We start from the raw sequence: 16,306 nt of genomic DNA on the forward strand, positions 1-16,306 counted from the left end.
ATTCCTTCCCCTCCCTTTTTTTACAGAACATCACTGAGCAAAAATGTGAGGGGAAAGCTTACCACCAGAAAATAAACATCACAATGTGCTAGAGGTGGGTCTGTATCCAAGCATGGAGAAATCAAATATACTTAAATACTTTATGTCACAACCCAAAGTTGTGATTTTTTGTTTGTGTGTGCTTCGGCACTGCTAAATTATTTTTCCCGCTAAATTGCAGCTTCCTTGCACGCTGGAGTTTGCTGCTGCAGAAGAGAACCCCGGTGCAACGGAGAATTTCCCGCCAATTTGAAGCTTTCTTTGCATGGTGCATTTCTTTTGCATCTAGGAAATGCACGGTGCAAGGAGTTCCCGCCATTTGTATGAAGATTCGTGCCACATTATTGGCCGATTCTAATACATGTACACGTGGCGGCTAGCGATTGGCTTGCTAGCCGTATAAAGAGCTTGGGTGGTTTCCGCCCAAGTTGGAGAAAAATGAGTTGGAGAGAGAGCAATTGGAGTTCGAGAGGGAGAGCGTGAAGATCTCTAAGCGCTGTGGATCCTTACGGACCCAACGCATTTCTTAAGAAGGCAACAGAGGCCTGAACAGCCTCTAGCCTCTCCCCATCACCGATAAATTCCTAGACATATCCCTTCTTGCATATTGAAGATACGAACCCACGGAGCTTTAACAACTCTGGGGCCAGAGAACCGAACCAAACCCACAGAGCTTCGACAACTCCGTGGGAGAGAAATTACCGAACCCGCAGAGCTTTAACAACTCCGGGGCTAGAACGAATTTGTCGTAGTCCTCCAACGAGGATTTAAGCGGAGCTGCACCTGGAAACTGTCCAGCCTACACCGCGACCATCTTGGGAGTAAGTAAATAATCTTTAAATCAACCATTACGCCTCCGTGACTAATTCTAGCTTGCCCCCGGTCTTCTCCGGCCCCGCGTGCCCGGGCTGCTGGCCACAACCCGCGTGCGCAAAGACGGGCCTGGCTCGGCCCCGGCCCGCACACTTTCCATGTTCTTTTATAGGAGTGTATAAATAATTCCCTGGTAACACATAATGTGATATGAGAACTTGAGTGATCAATATTTCACAAATCAAGAAATACAGAATTATAGTTGAAAACTCACTTTTAACTCTGTCCTTTTGTGCTTAGTCTTAAAATATGGTTTGTCATTTTATATTATTCATTTATCAGCTAATTATAGACAGGCCGGAGAGTACTACATTTCACAAAGGTCAGACAGCCTTTATTATAGGAAACTATTTTTAGTTGCTGATAACTTTGTCACAGTATGAGCGTTGGCTAAACTTTCCTGTATTTGGAATCCTTTTCTGGCCAACTTCATTTGAAAAGCTTTAGCCAAACTTTTACCTAACTTGTGTCTCTAAAATAGCTTATGAAGACATTTTTAGCCACATTGGAAACAGTCTGGTGATCTTGTCTTTGAGAGACTCCTGAACCCCTATAGTTTGGAGCAGGGACTTGAAATTAGGGAGAGAAGTGGCCACTGTGTTGATTATGTGCCTTTTTACCATATGCCCAAACTTAATCAAATGATAAGCCTTTGAAAAATATAAGTCAGTGCATCTCAGTAGAGACTTCAGGCTGGTATCTAAGTGGTACTTAGGCATCTACACATACTTCCCATTCCACCTGACCCAAGTCCCTTAAAAACAATTAATACAAAGTGGTTGAGTACACTTCTGAATCATTTTTTAACTTAAGATGAAGGTATGTTAGAGAAGTAGATGTGCCAATGGTTTTTCAAGGACTTCAGACAGGTGAAATAAATTCGCCTTTAGACACTTTTAAGTGACATCTAGGCCCCTGGCACATGTTGCACTTAAGATGTGATTAATCAGTCAATTACATCTCAAATAGTGACACAGCCTCACATGAATGCAATTAATGGAGTGATGAAACAAGGAATATGCCACAAAGTTATTACACAAAAAAATGTAATAACTTTATGGCTGGTTCCTATCGTGTCATTAATTGAAAATGTGGCTAGGCTGATTGGAGCTTCCAGCCTCCAGAGTGCATGGGAACCCTAACTCCCATGAGCCCCTGAGGCTGAGTGCTGATCAGCTAATTGCAGCTCCCATGCTGGGGGGCCATTGAAGTCAAGGGTTCTCAAGGACCCCCAAGGTTGGGAGCCACAATCAGCTGCTGCTCTCAGGTGCAGCAGCACATTGGAGCAGCGGCAGATCAGGGCTCCCAGGCTTCAAGGCACAGATGGAGTCAAGGGCTTCACTGTGACCCCATAGCTGGGGGTGCTGTCAGCTGATCCATCATCTGGAAGCCTGAATCAGTTGATAGGGCTCTGAGCCATGGGAGTGCATGGTAAACCCCTGAAGCTGGGAGCCTCATCAGCTGGCTGGGGCTCTCAGTCATGGGAGCTTGCTACTTGCTCATGCCAGGGTGGTTGGGGGGGAGCATGATCCTGATCCACATATATAACATGGCAGGAAGTGCAACTGTGGGGATCATGCATCAGATCCAGTCATGCCTTTTATTGCATATCTGCCAGGTGCCTTAGATACCCAATAGATTAGATCAATTTTAGATTCTAACCATTCCAATTTCTGAAGATACCTTCTGCACTGGGCATGCTAAGTCCTGGAGAAGTAGACCTTCCCCTATAGGTTCAGCTCTGGACTGCAGAGGGCCAAGACAGTTCTGTTACTGGAGTCAAGAGTAGGGAGTCCATCTCTCTTGTGCTCTAAATGACCCCCTAATATACACCTTGCTGGTACGAAGTATGTTGGAGAAAGGCACTGTCTTGTTCAAAAGCAGAGAGGACAAGAGATGGAACTGGAACAGGAGAAAGGGATAGGAGAAAGGGAATAGATTGAGAAGAAAAGCTTGGAGGGTGAGGATAGGTCTGTTGGTGAGGGAAGAGGGAGAGAGAAAAACTGGAACTGAAGTTAGGATGAGTTGGAAACTGTAGTTTGCCAGATAGAGACTGGGAGCTGAGGAGAAAATGAGGCTGTGCATATTGAAATTGGATGAGGAGAGGGAGAAATTGCGACTGGTAACTAGTGAGATGGGAGTGAAGTGGACAAGGAGGGAAAACATCTTGATGGGAAGACAAGGGATGGGCAGAGGACTAGGTTTGGCTGTGAAAAGGATCTGGGAGGAGCTGAAAGTTGACGTTAGGCAAAGAGCCCACAGAGGGAGCTAGTGACTGTGAGCTACTGAGAAAGAGGAATGTGGGCAGGGATGGAGGTAAATCAGGTCTACAGTTGAAAGGTTGTATAATGAAATAAGGGCCAAGAAGGTGAGTCCATAGACTTGCTTGGGACCGAGCTGAGAAGCCTGAGGAATGAAGACTGGGACTGACTAGATGAATTATCCTGGGTTGAACTAGGAGTAGTGAAGAGAAAAAACTAATAAGGAGACATGTTGGAGGAGATGAGAATCCTGGTACCATAGGCCATTTATAGATGTACTCTGGGAGGCAGTGTGGAGGGGGAGCTCCAAGAGCCATGGTAATCGAAGCATCCAAAGCATCATGCGTATCAGTGTATCCACACTGAAAATGGCAACAGGAGTGCTTTAACTAAAGTTCATTCAATAAGCTTTAGTTAAAGCACTCCTGCCATCATTTTTCAGTAGTCATGGGGCTGGGGTGGGGTAGAGGCTGATACACGAGACGCTGGAGTACAGTAATTACCACAGTCCAGCAGACTCAATTAATCAAGTCTGCTCCAATATGCTATAACTACAATGCATTGAAGCAGGCTCCCTGCATGTGTATAGGAGCCCTTAGGTCCCCAAGCACTTGCGCAGTTTGAATAGGAGGTCTGTCCTGGAGCTAGGGACACTAAAGTTAGTAGGGGGCTGTGGATCTTAGAACCCATCTTTGATGGGTTTGCTCAAAAGTACTCTGAACAAACATATTTTTGACCTAGGGGTGATTTTCCTGGTGGGTCTGCCTTATAACCAGGGGATCTGGCCCTGGAGCATTGCACCAGGAATTCCCTGGGAACCCTACCTTGTGTTCTGTGAAAGGTCATCTACATGGAAATGCTCTAGAATGGCTTTGGTCTGGACTCATGAATATTTTCAATGTAAACATTATTTTGTTGGAAAATACACTACTAGTTCTAGTTCCAAAGATATTAATGAGCATTGTTAATGTTTGAATAATGCCATCTGACAGAATTTATTTTCCCTTTTCTTGTTTCCTTTTGTGAAGAGTCAGGAAATCATTAGTTCTCTGCCTCTTATATTCAAGAATTACTATTAAGATTGAAACTGAAATATTCAGAAGTTAGGTGAATCCAGAATGTCCTATAAAACTTTAATTTCAACCCTCTGGTGCATCAACGTTATAATATAATTAAGTATATGATCACATAAAGGGTTTTTTCTGGCTTTTAAAAAAAATCTATAACAAATTAAATGAAAAGTTTCAACTTGTGCTGTAAAACTACTGACCTGACTCATCAAATTTGACCTTAGCTCATCTGGAAACACGTTAACTCTGGCATGCCTTATCAGAAAGCAATCTTTATAATCAAAACAACACACTGCATTTAATAGCATAAAGTATATATAGGCTTTTCTAGGCTGCTGAGCACCTGATGAATACTTTTAAAATACTGCAATGACTTCAGTGGTATGATCTCTCTACCTCATGGTAGTAATTAAGAGCTGCAAGTGCTCAGCACCTCCAAGAAACTGGTCCAGGGTGTCTCTGAATTTGCATCCAAACACAGATATCTAAAATCAGTGGACATTTTAGAAAACTTTAGCTTGAGTGTCTTGGATTGCTGCTGATTTCCTGCACTCCAATGTCAATGTTTTGAACCTAAAGTCATCTTGCTCCTTTTAGATTTGCTATACATCTTATAACATTTCATAAATATTAATGTAATAAGCCTCACAAACACTTACTGGAAGCAAATAAGTAGTAGTATCCCCATTATACAAATAAAATAATCTTAGAACCACATGTCTTTTTTCCTTTCTGGTCATACTATAAAAAAACTGCACGTGTTAGGTCACTCATGAAGTCTGCCAAATCTGGAAATAGACTCCACATCTTCAACTACTTTTCCTACTATAATCAAAGAATTTAACCATCTGTTTTTGGAACAGTGATGGCCGGTACCTGTGAGAGTAAATCACAGTGCAATATGCTTTTTTAAATCCTTATTGTAAAATGATTGTGTTAAAATTACCAGACTTATTTCCTTTCAGGTGTTTGGTAGATGCCATTGAAACTTAACAGTTGTGTAAGAGTGATGTTGTAGTTGTGTGATATTGTAGCTGTGATGGTCCAGAAATTATGTGAGAGGCCAGGATTTCTTAGGGTGATACTATTATTGGACCAACTGTGTAGCTGAGATCAAGTTGGACAAGCTTTTGAATACAAGACATTCTTCCTCAGGCCTCTTTTTTTAGAAACCCCGTAATGAAAAACGCCTTTCATTAGAAAGCTAATTTAACTTTATCGCAACTTCATAGTTGGTCCAATAACCCTTGCCTTTTCTTGAAACTTAAAGCATCCAGCCAGACCTCAAGAGCATGTATGACAAAAAATATGGTGACAATATGATTTCTTATGTATAGCATGTCTTAGCCAGCCAGGTTTTCTGTCATTTCTGAAGGAAACATTGATAATGGTACCAATCATAAGCTCAGACAGGTAGGAACTTTGCCCAAAGGCTTGTGGAAGTAAGTCTGCAGTTCTTCTCCCCTTTTATTAGCCTTGTAGTAACCCTGTATTGGGGTGAGACAAAGGGCAGACTCAGCTTGTGTAGCAAGTGCACTTTCTCTTGCTGAAACAGAAATAGTTGGTCTAATACAAGTATGTTATCAGAAAAGCTGTAAAATGATTTGATAAATCTGACAACCCCCCTTTTCAGGGAGGGACAGTCTGAATGCTCTTATTCATTTTCCTTCTTTATGGGAAGGGCTAGGATACATGACATGTGTACACCTTCATGAAGAAGCAGAAGACACAAGAGACACAGCCCTGCACTGGTACAAACTCCTTGAATAGTGAAAAATTGCATTTGAAAAATCATGGAAAAAAATACCACCAGTGTAAATGCTGTGTGTCCAAGACTATCCCTGTGTGGTCCCCATCCCTGAAACACAATGGCATAGAGCCAACAGTATACCCTGGGGAGCTCTTTGCTGTAGGCAAGCAGGCTATTACCTACTTCTTTACTATCTAGTGGCAAGACTTAAAAAATAGTGCTAACTGCAAACAGCAACACTAGAATAGCTTGTTATCTGTCAGCTCTGACCAATGGGGTAATTCACATGAGTGTACAAAACTGATGTATTCCTTACACCATCATTAAAATGTTGCATGACTAAGCCTGAGAGAAGATGACATTTAAGGGCATGTGTAGACGAAATGGGGGCCCTAAATTGAAACAGTGGTTTTGAAAAACACCTCTTCAATTTAGGGCTGATTAAGGCCCTGTGTCGTGCACACATTCCGCTGACTTACCTACCTCTCAGGTGGGGCGGGGAGGACCAGCTGTCGAGTGGGGCAGTCCCTGGGCTGCAGGGGGGCAGGGGGGTGCTTCCCTCCGCAGCAGTGACACCCCAGCCCCCAAAGCAGCACCCACCCGCAGACACTCGGCTTGGGTGGTCCCAGGGGGCACCACAACCATGGACAGAAGCACTAGGCCCCCACGCAGCCCTGGCAGGCAGGCAGGCTCCAGGGGGAGGAAACAAAAAGATCAAGCTTGCTGCTTTTCTGGGGCAGAGCCTGCTTTCCCAGGCTGCCTGCACGGCTTCCTGCAGAGCTGTGGAGCTGCATGGAGCCCAGTGCTTCGCTCCGCAGCTGTAGGGCAGCAAACTAAAACTTCTCAAAGGAGTTTTAGTTTGCTGCACCCCAAGTCATTTAAGGTGCATTACACAGCTGAATTTCCTACAGCGGCTGGAATTAATGTGCAATAAGCTGCCAAGGTGTGCAAACACCAACACCATTAAAGTGGTGCAAAAGCATTTAGCCCACTTTAAAGTGTTCTGCACACATGCGTCTCGTTTCATCTACACACAGCCTAAATTAACAAGTAAAGAGGTAAAGTGGGAATATAATCTGTGATAGTCTTTAGAGAATATGAGTGGTTTAGGAGCTGTTATTAATAGTGACAACAAGGTATATTGTCCAGTACAAAGAGAATTTATAGCAATGAAGATTTCCTGAATAATCTGAAACTGGGGGTAGAGAAGTGGATTGTCTTGTCCTCTGAAAAGATAGACTTTGAGATGTAAGAGAAATAGTATTTTCAGGTTTTTTTAAAGCTAAAAGGGAAGTGCATAATACAGGCCAGGTCATCAGATGCTTGAAAAATGTGATGTGCTTTGTCTGTACTGCTTTCTTTATTCTGCTGTTGTTCTGGTGCCTTTTATCTACTCGGACCATTTGACTGAGTGCTTGCACTGAGGATAGTTCTCAATGGAAGGTGCTGAATGTTTGTATTGCTTTGTTTGGACAAAGCAGCTCTTATAGATGAGATGGGGACAATACACTAGAGGCCGTGATCTGTTTAAGAATCAGAGCATTGTCTTATTTTTCTTTTTGATAAACTGAACTGAAATTTTCAGAAAGGCTTGTGTAAATCCAAAGTGCAAGCTGTACTTGTACAGGTATTCAGTTTACACAATATATATTTCAAAACAAGGTTATCTAAGCAGTCATGAGCTGGTCAGAGGTGTGGTTCTCTCTTGAATGTGAAATCCCACTGTTCAAACAAACTGTGAATTACAGTATTTGTCAGTGCATCCCAACGTGTTGAATCATTTCACTTGAAGGATGAAATTATTCATGTATGGCGTTAACAAAAGACCTATGCATCATTAAGGGCTCAGGTGGTCCACAGGCCTTGTGCTTAATGATTTATTTAAAAGCATTATGATATTTTGATATAATCAGTGCCACTTGCAAATTAATTATAGATTTTAAACTATAAAATACTTTAAAAGATTAAACCTATTAAAAATGAAAACCTCCTTTTTCCCCATATAGCCACCACCAGGAAGAAACCTTTTTTTTTATTCACTTTGCAGCAGTGTCTGTCTGACAGTTTACATTTTAAGGTTTATGAGCAGTTTACAAGAGATTGGGGGAGATCATAGTTCTTTTATATTTTAATCCTCCCTGTAATTTTGTTTTCTGTGTCTACCAATAAAACTAGGAGGCTGCTTTTTTTTTCTTGAGTACTTCAACCCCTGCACCCAGATTGGGTTGGGACAAGTAGGGTGATACAGAGCTTCCATGATAGCTCAACTGTGCATTGTGAATAATGGTGAATCACGTGATCAGTTTATCAACTGGTCAGCTGGTAATGTCCCTCCATTCCTTCTTTGGAACAAGTTATTTAAGAAGATCTTGAACTAATAAGAGGCTATTGTTTTCTGATGGGGTGGTAAATTGATAAATGCTGATAACAGATATGATACATGCTCTGTTATCAAGGAGGGACAGGGATCCCTCCCTAATCTGAGCATCTTGCAGGGGCCTGGCCATGCCCCCTCAGCTCATCACTATAGAAGGGAAGGGAGGGCTGCCCTAGCACCGCCCCTGCCCAGCTTCTGGTCTGAGCCACTACAGGTATGTTACCTGCATTTCTGGGATGTCTGTCAAGTTATAAACTGATTCACCTTATCCAGGTTAGACTAACCTGAAAAACTTGAATCAATTCAGGCTCAGGCTTTCTGAATGTCTGACCATAGCCCTAGTAAATGAGAGGTTTGACCCTCTACTCCAGGGGCAGGCAAAATATGGCCCATGGGCCAGATCCGGCCTGCCAGGCCATTCTATCCAGCCCATGGGGCCCCTAAAAAATTAGTAAATTAATATTTATTTGGTCCTGGCTACCTGTCAAAGATGACAGAAGTTCAGGGGCAATAGGACCTAGAGGGGGCCAGAAGCAAGATTGAGCATACCAGCCCTGCACCACCTTCAGCCATTTCCCTGCCTTCCTGCCCCTGCATTGCTCCAGCACCACATGGCTCCCAGCTGCATCACTGAACCATGGATCACAGGCCCTATGCCAGTACCCCAGGGGGTGTGTGTGTGTGTGTGTGTATGTGCGTGTGCGTAGGCAGGGGCAGAATGTGTGTATGTGTTCATAGGGTGAGTCCCACATGCACACCCAACCAAACACATGCACCCACACACCCCCAGCACAGCCATACATGCAGACCTCCACACCTACTCACATACCCCAGCCACCCTCCCCCCCACATGCATCCCCCCAAAAACCCTATACCCACACATACCCCCCCACACACACACACACATATGCTCCCTCACTCCACGCATGCCCCCCACCCCACCCACCCCCCACAGACACACCCACACCCTCCCCAAACTGTACATACCCACACATCCACAGCCCCACCACAAACCTATAACCACCCCTATTCCCCCCCAACAATATACAAGAGTAAGACTACATTTTAAACAATTGTGCAGTCACCACTATGCACACTACACAAACACATGTAAACCAAGATAAAAATATTTTTTAAAATCAAATTAATGAATGTTGTAGATGTTCAATTTTTAGAATATAATTGTGTATTTTTCTGGTTCTGACATGGCAAAACCCCTTACTGGAAAGAGTACTTCCAGGGGCAAGGGGAGGGACTTCTGGTGGCAAAGGTCAGGGGTTAGGGGGTGGGACATCTGGTCACAAGATTGCGACCAAGGAGCATGAGACCTGTCCAGGGGTGGGGCTACCAATGTGGCCCTTGACAGGTTGCCAAAACTCTGTAAGTGGCCCTCCGCCCAAAATAATTGCCCACCCCTGTTCTACTTCTAGGCTAAGAACAGACAGCCAAAAAGCCCAAAGCTGAAACCATTCAGTCTTTGCAAATTAATCTAAACTGCACAGATTAAACTAAAACAGATGTTAACAGACATTTACCTTTGATTCAGGAAATGCAGCCACGACTGAAATGGGTCAGGCCAGAAACCAAAGGGTGCTAGAGCACAGTTGTATGGCATGTAGCCAGCATAGGCTGTGTGTTCACTTCCTCTCCTGGCTGCCCCTGAAGTCTCTGGAATTTGTAGTCCAAAATCACAGCAACAGAACTCTGCAGGGTTGCACATCACTTCCTCTTCCTGCTTCCAGGTGCCTCTGGGAGCTCCTCCATGGAGCCAGTGCCACAGGTGTATATGTGGCAAGCTTCACTGACACCCTAGTCTCCTTCCCCTTTTGTGGGCAGAGGAAGACCCTGGTGCACATGACCCTTGAGTGTGCCAGGCTGCAGCCTCTCCACCTCCAGAATCTCCTCCTGAGGTTCTGGTTGAATTTCACCCCCCACCTTTTTGGTTTTGGTCCCCCCATCTGTGGCCTCACCAAGTCCTGGGACCTCCTGGTCAACCTCCTCCTGGCCCTGGCCAAGTGGGCCCTGTACTTAACCAGGAAGGAGGCTCTGGCCAGGAAGGTGCCCAGAGACTGCGGGGCCACTTTCCTCTCACTTGTCTGTGCACATTTCCAGGCAAAGTACCAGTGGGCAGCATCCACTGGCTCTTTGGATGCTTTTGAGGACCAGTGGGTGCAGTAGACGGGGCTCTGCTTGGTGTCCCCCTTTGGAGCACTTATTTTCACATTTTGAACCTTTGACCCCCACATCACTCCTATCCTGTTTTTGCTTTAGTTGTCGCAAGAAATTAGTTGTGTTATTCATTGGCCCAACACTGTAGGGGCCACTAGTTAGTTGGGTGGGCCTTTGGTCCATGGCATTTGGGTAATACAAATAGATAGGTGCCTCTAGGATTTGTAGTCCACAGTCACAGCCAGCAGTAAATTTGAGCAGGGAAGGGGTGTTTATTTCCCCTCCCTGGCCCCAGACCCCAGCCAGGGTTTGCCTGGGTGGGGCAGTCCCCCCAATGTAGACTGCGCTGCATTCCCAGCTGGGCTTGTCCCCTCCACCCCCTTGTTGGCCAGCTCTCACTGCTCCAGCTAGGGAGCAGAGGGGCAGAGCCAGCCCTGCTCTCTGGAGCAGACAGTCCAGCCCAGGGCTGCAAAGCATCTGGGATGCTGGGGGACTCTGGTTTAACTTAAACCAAGAAGGGGTCTGGGACAGATGTTTCATAAACTGGTTTGACCCAAATCAGTTAAGTTTGATACTACATTCAAACAAGTTTATCTTAAGCCAGTTTCAGCCATTTTGAAACTGGTTTATGTGCACTGAGCTTCTGTTCTATTACAGGTTTAAACCAGTTTCTGACCACTTAAACCAGTTTATATGTAACTTCTGTCCCTAGCCCTAATGTTCAGAGAGACCCAGGCTTAATTGTTTAACAGTTAACTGCTCTCTAACTGAAGCAAATATCATAAACTGTACATTATCTTTACCCACAACCCTGTGTATAAAGGATGTTTTCATACTTTATTAAATTATTTCTTTTTTTTTTTTTTAAGCTCACACATAGGGTGACCATACATCCCAGTTCAGCTGAGACAGTCCCAGATTCTGTAGGCTGGTCCTGGCCAGGCACTGCCGCTGTTGTGCAGGAGCAAGGAATGTAGGGACCTTGGATATGGCACCTTATATAGGGAGCCCATATGTCAGCTTGCCTTGCTTCCACAGACTGGCAGCGGTACTTGCCCACCTACCTGCCTGGCATGCCATGCCACCACGCCAGACTCTGGCCCAGGTCTTTTGACCATCTAGCTGGGTCTGGCCTACAGAATCTGGAACTGTCCCAGCCAAACGGGGACATATGACTATCCTACCCATAAATACATGTATAACCTCCCACTATTTTATAAATAGATAAAAAAAAAAAGTAACTTTACATATACTGTCAATACAGAAAAAAATGGCTCTTAGCTCTGAGTTTTCATTAACAAATTTAAAAACAGAGGACAGCTCTGTAGCAGGAACTAGATCTGTTTGTCCCAGTGAGGAAAACTTTGTTCTCCAAAAAGTAAAAGAAAAAAAAAAAAAGAATTGGATTTTATAAGAAATTATCAGTGAGGGCTATTCCTGATTTCAAAGCTGTCTCTCCTCTATAACTGGTGCCCACTTTGAGCTGATATTTATAAAGAAGCAGGTAAATGATGCTGATTGAATTTCAAAATTCAATTATCTTACAAAGAGATTGTCAATATCACTCTTATGTACAATTAACTGTGAATCTTAGATATACAATGTGATTTGTAGGCCTGCAGAAGAGTAATAGCTGCTTATATTGTACTTGAAGGCTCTGCTTTGATCTTGTGTTACTTTGTGTTTACTTTGCACTTCAAGTTGTACTCCTTTTAATTGCACAAATCTTTGTCGTGACTAAGTTTCAGCATGGTATTCTCCTGAGAATTTGATTTTAATTAACAGTGCATAATGTAATTTAAATTACTTCCATACTTGTGGATATTTGGATTTGTAAAATCTATACCTCAGTACATAATTGGTAAAGAAGCACTCCAAGTTACACTTTGGTGATGAATATATCTTCCTCAATTGAAAAGTTAAATATTTGAAAGGCTTGCATTCTGGCCATTTGTCTCGTATACAGGAGCACCTATCTAGAAAGTATCAATGAAGTGTTGCATTAAAACAGGAACAGGCAAATTCCTAAAAGGCAATTTCATTTCTGTGTACACACAAGCAGTCCGCCAATCCCTGGCTTAAACATCCCACTTCAAACCAAGGTCTTGGCAAGTTTTCTCAAATGTCTGTATGAATAAATCATTGAAACTTGCCAAAGGAAATCAGCCTAAGAATTAGATCAGTTATTCCTCAAGGAACAGTTAAGTTACTAGACTTATTGAGTAATACATTTCAGAAACATAATTTAACCTTAACTGGGGCTACATAAAATGCAACATTAAATTAAAGCACATTTAGAGACACTTTAAAATCTCACACTGAAAAGGGAGAGAGAGGGTCTGTTAGCTGGGTGACATAGCTAACTAGCAACTAAAGGATCATCAAACTGAGGAAAGTTTGATGGTGACAAAGCAGTAAACATTTATACAAATGGCTACACAAGTACAAGGCAGTCCAGCTTGTGCCTCATGTATTATATCCAACCTGTGAGGGGTTAATTTGCAACCCCCAGGTTCATACTTGGCCACTATTCTGCCTCATCACTCCACTCCAATTGCAGTAGCAGTCAGTGTCTCCAGGCTCCCCCCCTCTCCTCTGGTTTCTCCTTCCTGCACAACCCCAAGTTGTGTGTGGTGGCATGACCAGGCCAGGGAGCTGCTGGTGAAAGCCAGGGCACCCACATGACTCAATGCAATGGCCTGCACAGTGTGTGACCCTCAGCTGCTAAGAATGTAGGCAGCACAGCTCTAGCGTTTATTAATCGTGAAGGGTTGTTGTAGATAATTGATACTTTAGAGGCTCCCAAAGTGCAAGTATCCAATAAAATGACTTGTAAATGCATTGCTATTTGTGATTGTCTACACTACAGAGCAAATGAGTTTTATTGCTTTTATACCTGACAGTAAGATAAGCAGCAACTTAAATGAGCAATTTCATGAAAATATGGCTAAAATCCATTTGCATGGTTTTACAAGTCAATTAAACATTAGTAATTGTTCTATTACTCTCCATAAGCAATACATTAGTAATTAGTAAACATGACTGAGATATTTAACTAAAAAAATGTATAATGTATTTGCCTTACTGACTTGATCCAGTTCTGGCTGAAATCAATAAAAATGCTCATACTGAGTATTGGTTCAGGTCTTGAATAAACAGAAAACAAATGTGCTTCTTTCAGGAAAAAACATAAAACACAGAGACTTACTTTATTTGTCAGTTTTTCCACCTCCATATTCCCTTTATCTGTGCTGTAGACAGGATAGATTACATGCTTTAGGGTTCACTTCTCTTGAGCATAGTAATCAATTTTGTATTTGAAATGTTTTTTGTGGTTTTTTTAAAGGAAAAGTCAGGATGACGTTTGGTATAAATTAATTTTGGTTTCACATTCAGGAAGGTGTTTGGCAGTGGCAGTCAAGTTGTAAAACAAACAATTTGAAACTTTAAAATGCAAAGACCAACACATTATTAATGTTTTTGATGATTAGCTATCAACTTGGAGAAATAAGGAATGTATCACAGTTATTCAGAAAAAAAGAAAAAACACTTTTGCCATGAGCTACCCCACTGTGAAACCCAAAATGTATTATGAGATATAAACATCTTTTCTAATCTTTCTGCCCAGGGCTGATTTTCTTTCTGAAAGCATAATAAAATAGCAGAATAATTAAAACTTACAGTACAAAAGATTAAGCAACAGAGGATTCTAGATTAGTTCCACTTGTTCCAATTTCAACATCAATAACCCCAAGTAATATCTAACTGTTCTAAAGATGAAGTATTCCCTCTGAAAAGCATAACAGAATTATTCAACCAGAGAAACATTAAACCAGAGATAATTCTGGTTCCCATTTTCTACTACGGTTCAGAATGCTAATTATTTGGTTTGTGAGACATCAGAGCAACCATAGTGAAGCTGAAGGAGTTTTTAAAACATATATAAGTACACACAGGTTTTCTTCTCTTTATGAACAAAAACTTTAAGATGGGTGACCATACTAATCAAGGAGTGCTTTTCTCCTACCTTCTTCTGAAACCATTCCATTTACTTAAATGTTTTAAATATGCAGTACACTAATCAACAGCTCTTATCTTTTAGTTTGATTAGTAATTTCTATTAATCATGACAGAGATGGAAGAAAACACTAATAGGTTATCAAACAAAAGTAATTTGAGTTCCACATAATGGGGTCTTCAAGGATATATGCAAAGAAAAACTTTCTTGAACTGTGGATCAATATGCCAAATCATTTACAAATGGCAAGTATCAAGCCTATTTTGGAATACAAAAAGGTCTCATCACAAAGTGTGTAACTGGGCATAAGTAATCCTTGTGATCTCATTGTGTCTCTGGCTTTTTAGCATCTGGATCACATTTTCAGCAAAGTATCTTTTGATTTGGATATCTAGTTTAAATTACCTTGAGCCTACTTCTCTTGATGTAAGCACCCAACTTTATCCTACTCCTCATAACTGCTTTGTGGCAATTTTTCTGGAGCACCCTTACAAAGGGTGAATAGCAAAAACTTTCCAAATGATTATATACCCTTACCCTATGAAGCCTGACTGCAAAGCCTATATGTCATCAGTAGGGTCTTGATTTGTGTGTGTGCTTGGGAACTGAGGTTTTGAATTGTGATAATCAAATGATAGAGGATCTCATATCCTGTGTTTAATCTAGAAATGAGAATAGATTGGGGTCACAATAAGCCTCCAATATGAAAAAGGTTTCTGTAAAGAGAAAAGCAGCCTATCATTCTCCATGTTGACTAGTGTGGAAGAACAGGGAGAAATCAGTTTGATCTGCCACAAAGAAAAATTAGGTTAGACGTTAGAAAAAACTTTATAAGAACAGCAACACAAGGTTCTTTAGGTAAATCTGATATCTTTTATTAGACCAACTCATATAGTTGGAAAAATTCTTCCTCTCAAGATTTCGGGCACAAACAGCCTCTGCAGATGATCTCTGCTCTTCCTGGATGGAGTGGTAAAGCAGCCAGAGGCCAGAACCTTGGCTGCCTATCCTTAGACCAACAAAATACTTTTCATTTTTAATGAAATTTAGATAATCATTTGCAAAGGACAACCTAGTGAGGGACTGGTTTAAATGATTTCTGGAAGCCTATTTCAGCTCTGCATATTTATGATTTAATACCATGAGAGAGAGTGGTATTTCTTTGTGTACCATATAATATTTTTTTCCAGTTATTCTTACCTAATAAAAATAAGCTTCTAATAAGAGTACTTATGCATGCAAACTGGTTAACAGAGGGGAAAAAAAAACCCTATTTCCACTACTTTTTGCTCTCTGTTTTCCAAATGCCCACACAAACCTTTGATCACCTGTCCATGATAGCTTTTTTTCCTTGGAAAAAAAACCCTAGTGTTTTGCTTTCTTAGGTCAATGCCTGAAGTCTCATAGAATTGTAAAGAATGTCTCATAAAAATTAAAATGTGCAATGTTGGTTACTTATCTGTTCCAATAAAAGTAAATAAATAAATATAGAAATAAATATGTTTTCTAGTATATTTGTCTAAAAAAGTCAGTCACTTCTTTCTCTTGGGACTTCTCTGATGAAGAAAATAATTGAACTCCAATTAATGTCATTTTTCTGACTGAGAATAATGCACCAGGAATATCAAGCTAATAATTTTAACAAAAAGGCCATCACGACTTGAATTTTAATAGGGTCTACAAATATATAACATACATCAATACTTTTCTCTCGTCTTGGTGTTCTTCTTTTTCCATAAACTATGGAAG

The 16,306-nt window shown here is 41.8% G+C and overlaps 1 protein-coding gene across 9 annotated transcripts in view; it reads left to right on the forward strand.

Annotated features, from left to right (window-relative positions):
* The window catches only part of SYT1 (synaptotagmin 1), a 672,911-nt gene that overhangs the window by 166,807 nt on the left and 489,798 nt on the right, over nt 1-16,306 (forward strand). Inside the window, exon 1 of one of the 9 annotated variants that reach the window (XM_059726118.1) lies at nt 119-860. The exons of the other annotated variants lie outside the window; for them this stretch is intronic. The gene's annotated coding sequence lies outside the window, so the exon portion shown is untranslated. Of the gene's footprint in view, nt 1-118; nt 861-16,306 lie in introns of those variants that run through there. 9 annotated transcript variants of the gene reach the window in all.

The sequence above is a fragment of the Alligator mississippiensis genome, chromosome 4, assembly GCF_030867095.1.
Source record: "Alligator mississippiensis isolate rAllMis1 chromosome 4, rAllMis1, whole genome shotgun sequence".
Classification (NCBI taxonomy): Eukaryota; Metazoa; Chordata; order Crocodylia; family Alligatoridae; genus Alligator; species Alligator mississippiensis.